This window comes from Lipotes vexillifer, unplaced genomic scaffold (genome assembly GCF_000442215.2).
Source record: "Lipotes vexillifer unplaced genomic scaffold, Lipotes_vexillifer_v1.1 scaffold24, whole genome shotgun sequence".
NCBI lineage: Eukaryota > Metazoa > Chordata > Mammalia > Artiodactyla > Lipotidae > Lipotes > Lipotes vexillifer.
Window position 1 is genome coordinate 2122945 of NW_006782914.1, and position 6000 is coordinate 2128944.

The 6000-nt window shown below is 41.9% G+C and overlaps 1 protein-coding gene across 3 annotated transcripts in view; it reads right to left on the reverse strand.

The window, feature by feature from the left end:
• Positions 1-6000, reverse strand: part of GALK2 (galactokinase 2) — a 142568-nt gene that overhangs the window by 37871 nt on the left and 98697 nt on the right. The window lies entirely within an intron of this gene.

The window sequence follows — 6000 nt, forward strand, 5'->3', positions numbered from 1 at the left end:
ACAGCACTCTGTCAGCATATGGTCATAGGCAAAGTTGGTAATCCAAGCAAGGAGATTCGTGTCCATCCCAGCAGAATGCATCTAAGCAGCAGGGCCACCCAACCCGGAGCACAGGCTGAGCAGTCCCGAAAGGAATGCTCCCAGTAAATTCTCCCTTTCTTAAACCAGCATCCATACCACCTGACCCAGTCTCTACCTCAGTTTCCATTTACTCCCTCATAGACTCCTCTGTTTAACCTCCAGTGTGTGTCCCTGACTTCGCTCCCATGGTACTTACGTGCGCCCATCTCTCCTGGCTCTGACCACAGCTTCACCTTTTCCTCTGGGGTCACACCTTAGGAAACACCCTTCCCAAATCAGCCTGGCCCCGAGCTTCTAGAAACCCAAACATTATGCCACACTCTTAGATAATTCCTATCTGTGAGCAAGGCCTGACAAATAATCCTTAAATTTTTTCCTAACCAGTCCTTAGTGATGGATTATAGTCATTCTAAACAATGTCTAAAGGATTTGAGAATTTTGCTTTGTGTGTGTATGTGTGTTTAACTTTAACGGTCTCTAAGGATTTCTAAATCTAATTATTGGAAATTTGGAAAAAGAAAATAACATGGGCCTTTGGAACGCTGGCTAGTTTAGCAGAGGCTGCAAGCCACAGATTGACTGTAAACATCTCTCCTTGTACTCTCACCTCAAGGTCAGCATCTCCCAACTCACACTCATATCCAGGTAAAGAAACAAAGGAATTTTGGCAGAAAGAGAACATTGGATTTCATATCCCTTTGAGAAAGGCATGGATTTCCATGATGGGAAAATCAGTCCAAGTCAAAACTAAGCATGTTAAAGTGTAGGCATCTGGAATAAAGGGGTGGGGGCACACGTCATCTGTGCCTCCACTCCTACAGTCTAAGGACAGTGCCACATTCAATAAGAATCATATTTTCTAAAGGGGTAATAGAAGCATTCATTTAAGGTCTTAGACCAACCAAAGCACAAACTCAGAAGGAACAAGGCAAAGATATAAATGGATTTTGATTTCTAAAGTTAAAGCTGTGTGCCAAGAGAATTCAGCAGGAAATTTGGCTGAGGTTAGATGGCTGGATTCAGAGAGTAAATCAAGTGACATTAATCTAGGAGACTCTAGAATCCCACAGACTGATTTATGTTCATAGTTTTTTTTAAACTTACTTATTATGAAACCAAAAGGGGGAATCCTTTGAGGATGGTAGAATTACAAAATGGATTCATTCTATCAACATAGGTTTTGTTTGCACTCAATAAACCTAAGTAAATTATAGAAAGTCATGTAAGTGGGCCAGTAGGAAAGTTATTTTAGATAAAGAGGTAAGATTAAGTATTCATCATTTTTACAAAAACAATGAAATCATTATTCTTTAGCGGGACAAAACTTAAATATATACATAAATAGCAATGCATATCCTATGATTAGCAAATTATCCTTTGTGTTTTCCAAGGTTTTCAGAGAAATTAACTTATTCCCAGAAATGCTTATTCAAAAGAGGGGTGGAGGGTGGGGGAGACAGGCAGACGCAGAGAAAAAGGAACAGGGATACAGAGAAAGAACAGGCTTCAGACAGAGAAGGATACAGATAAGAATTATATTGAGTTTATACGATAAGTAGGAACTGTTTCAGAAAAGAGGAAAGGGCAGTGATGTTTAGGATTAAAGGTCCAGAAGGAAGACCAAGAGGCAATTAGTGAGTGGAATGGTTAAGCCAGGACAACACTGTCCAAATGGGCACGTATGGGCTCAAACAGGAGACAGGACAGAACAGAGTTAAGGCCAAATTGAGGAGAAACTTAATATCCACATTAAAGAGTTTAGGCAATGAGGTAATGATGGGCCTCTAAAGGTTTCTGAACTAAAAAGTAACACCATGAAAAGACTGCTTTAAGAAGATCATTTGACAGTGAATAGTCTCAATATCTATTAAGGTTTCTTTGCCTCTTATCCAAAAATTCCAAAATCTAATTATATAGTTTGGGTCTTTATTTGCTCTATATCTTTATTTAGATGCCGTACCATATCACCAGAAACTCATCATCTTGCCTCCAAAATCATTTCCCATACCTACATTCCCTAACTTTCCCAGCATCCATACGTCAGCCTTCCTTATCTTCCATTCCTTTCCTTCTTCCGTTTCTCTCCTCCCTCCTTCCCTTCCTTTCTAGACACAGGCAATCATCAATTCCAACTGAACTCTCCTTTATAGTCTTGAGAATCTACTCATTGAGATATCCACCAACAATCCCCCATTTCAGGCATTTCTGCAATGGAGAGTAGAACTGGCATCCCTTTAGCCAGTATTTTTGGCATCCAACTCATACTGCACACAATGCCTCTTGACACATGTTTTCAAATACCCCACACCTCATGTTTCTGTCTTCCAAGCTCTACCCTTTGCCTGGAATGGCTGGTCACCTCTCTCAGCCTGGGAAGGCCATAACTTTCTTTTCAGATCCAGCTTAAATTCAAGGCACATTCTCTAGGCATTTAGGCACTCTCTCCTCCATGCTCTCAGGACTCCTGACAAGTACTCTTATTGACAGTGGGTATTTTTTACTGTGACTGTTCTGTGGCACTCTCCCCAGTTAGACACTAGGTCACTATAAGGTAGAGATCATGTCCTGCTTATCTCTATCCCAGCATCCAGCATAATACCCAGCCCAGTGAAGTTAACATATATATTTGCTGAATTAAAGAAACTGGATGATGTCTTAAGTCAAAAAATGAAGACTATTCCCCTGGAAGCTCTCCCTATCCAAAGACCTACCCAACTTCGTCACTCAATAAACATTTTAATAAAACACTTACACACAGTATTTAACAAGGTGTTGGTGATCTGGGCCTATCTACAAACTCAACCTGATATATCACTCACCACTATGTACACTGTTTTCAAGAACACTCAACTATCTGTAGGTCTCTGGACATCCTCTCTTACTCCTCCCTGCCTCTATACCTGCTGTTTTGTCTGCTTGGGAGTCTTTCCGACTGCCTGTCTGCCTAGGAAATTTCTATTTATTCAACTTTTGTCTGGTTGCTGTCTCCTTAGTAAAACCGGCTCTGACTTCTTTCTCTTCTGATCTCCCTAGACCCAAGAACACCTCCCTCACTGCACTCATTACTTTATGCTGGATCGGTTTTTTTCTTTATCTGTTTCCACTACTATTTTGTAAACTCCTTGAGTATCAAACCCTGTTGTGTTTATCTCCGTGTTCCCAATGCTCAGCCTCAAGGCCTAGAGGAGCGGAAGGAGAGGGAAGTGAAATAACAGAAGTAGCTGACATTTAAAAGCACCTACATTACCAAGCATTGCTCCTAGCACATTACACTGATGACTTCTGTAAGTACTTCTTCCCATTCTGCCTATTTCTTAGTAAAACTAAGAAAACAGAAAGGTTAAGAATGTGCAAATCTAGTCCCAGATGTAGTAAGTAAAGAAGCCAGAGATCTTAATCCAGGTGGTATGGCTATCCTTTGGTCTATTGCCTTTCTGGAATGGTGCCAGCAAACTTTCTCTGCCAAGGACCAGATAGCAAATATTTTAGGTTTTGTGAGCTATTTAGACTCTGTCACAACTACTCAACTCTGCTGTTGCAGTGCAAAAGTAGCCATAGCCCATATATGGCTGTATTCCAGCAAGAGGCTATTCTACAAAAACAGGTGGTAAGTCTGATTAGGACTGTAAGCCAGTTAGTTCATCTAGAAATTCAATAAATGTTCATCAAATTAAATTGGACCTAATGATGTTGGAAACCAAAACCTTCTCCCTGCCCTCAAGGAAAACTTTTTCCATTATCTTATCCTAAAGCCCTCAGCAGTTGCAGCCTTTAAGCCTTTACTTGGCAGGCAAATCCACTGTAGGCACTCAAAAACCAGTTTCAGAACTGAAGTCAATGGGATGGACATGGGGCCCTGATCTTTGTGCTAAGCTCCCACCCCTGAACTCCACCTCAAGAGACTACTGGATCTTAGCCAGATGTCCCTGCCCCCAGCAATGAACTCTCACAAATAGATTACCTTTACTTCTAAGAAGAGAAGCCACTCCAAGGCTCTAGCCTGTACCTCCAACCCTTACCTGGCCTCCATCTGAGGTTTCTCATGTTATCAGTATAAATACAATATTACTGGAAACAGTAGGCAAACAGAAAAAACTTCCACACTTAAGTGGGCCACAAGTTTCAACCCTAAGCAGTGAAGACTTCTTGGTGTTCCAGAATGTTGTTCCACAGCAGCCATGAGCACTGCTCTAACCTAGATCTTTTTATGTAAGTAGTATAATAATCAGAAAAGTAGGTATGAAAAAAAAGAAAAAAAAAGGTGAGAAAAAGAGGAGCGTACTGAATTGTAAATTTCTTTTTTTTTTTTTTTACTTCACCTCAGTGACATAAACCCCACCCTACAAAAGAACCATTTGAATTGACATATACATACTATTACATATAAAAGATAACTAATGAGAACCTACTGTATAGCCCAGGGAACTCTATTCACTGCTCTGTAATGACCTATATGGGAATGGAGTCTAGAAGAGAGTGGATATATGTATATGTATGGCTGATTTGCTTTGCTGTACAGCGGAAACTAACACAACATTGTAAATCAAGTATACTCCAATAAAAACATTAATTTGAAAAAAAAGAACCATTTGCTTTATGTTTCACAATATTTTGACATCCTATTGGAACTGAGCAGAACCCTGCAGTACCCTCCTCCCCACCATTACAAAACCAAGAAGTTAATGACTAGGACAATAGAGTCAGAGACTCAGTGTCTGATGTACATTCCTGAATTGTTTCACAGATACTATAACTGTCACCAGAGAAAACAGCTAACTGCATGGTGACCAGCTGTAGCCATGACATAAGCTACTCCAACTTGAGCAGTACTGAGTCTATGGCTAGCACAATTCCAAGAACTGGCCTCAAGAGAATGGGATTAACATTATTGCTCATAATAATCTATATCTTTGTGGGCATCAAAACTATTGTGGTTTGCTCTGCCTATATATGTAAGCAGACAACTAAAATTGTCAGCAAAGAGATGCTATAGACCCATGATGACACCTTCCACTCTGAGAATACAGCACCCTATGTCAGCATGAAGAAGGTACAGAAGATAGACCTTCACCCCTAATCCCATAGAAATGGAATGATGTTCTGATAAGTGGGGAAATGTAAGCAGCTCTTTGCAGGAAACCACCCTCATCAGGAAGCCCCTGTTCTTGTCACTTTAGCAAAGTTATATTGTAACTAACTCTTAAGCCAGGCAGGCCTATGCTCTACTCATCTCCAGCCCAAGCACACCTTTCAAATCTTTTAATCACACAAAACCCTGCCTAACTTGTTGGTTTTTTCCGTCAATCAAAGTAGAAATGAAGAATAAGTAATTAGCAGATGACCAGATCTCTTCCCTAGCTTCCCCTTCAGTAATCTCCTGATCAAACTGCGTGAACAAGATAACACCTAGAGGAAGATCAGGAGGGGTCAACAAGCCTGCACACAAGCCTGCACACAGTGAGGGATGGCAACAACTCTGACCCCCTATCTCAATGATTAACTGGGATTACTTTTCTGTTTCCCTTTAAAAGATTTCACGGCCTAGCAGAATCTTCGGAGATGTTTTTTGTTTGTTTGTTTGTTTGATTTTGCGGTACGCGGGCCTCTCACTGTTGTGCCCTCTCCTGTTGCGGAGCACAGACACGCAGTCTCAGCGGCCATGGCCCACGGGCCCAGCCGCTCCGCGGAATGTGGGATCTTCCCAGACCGGGGCACGAACTCGTGTCCCCTGCATCGGCAGGCGGACTCTCAACCACTGCGCCACCAGGGAAGCCCGGAGACGGTTTTTGAGGGACGCTGAGTCCACCATTTCCCCAGATTGCCGGCATTCTGATTAAAGGCACCTTTCCTGGGCTTCCCTGGTGGCGCAGTGGTTGAGAGTCCGCCTGCCGATGCAGGGGATGCGGGTTCGTGCCCCGG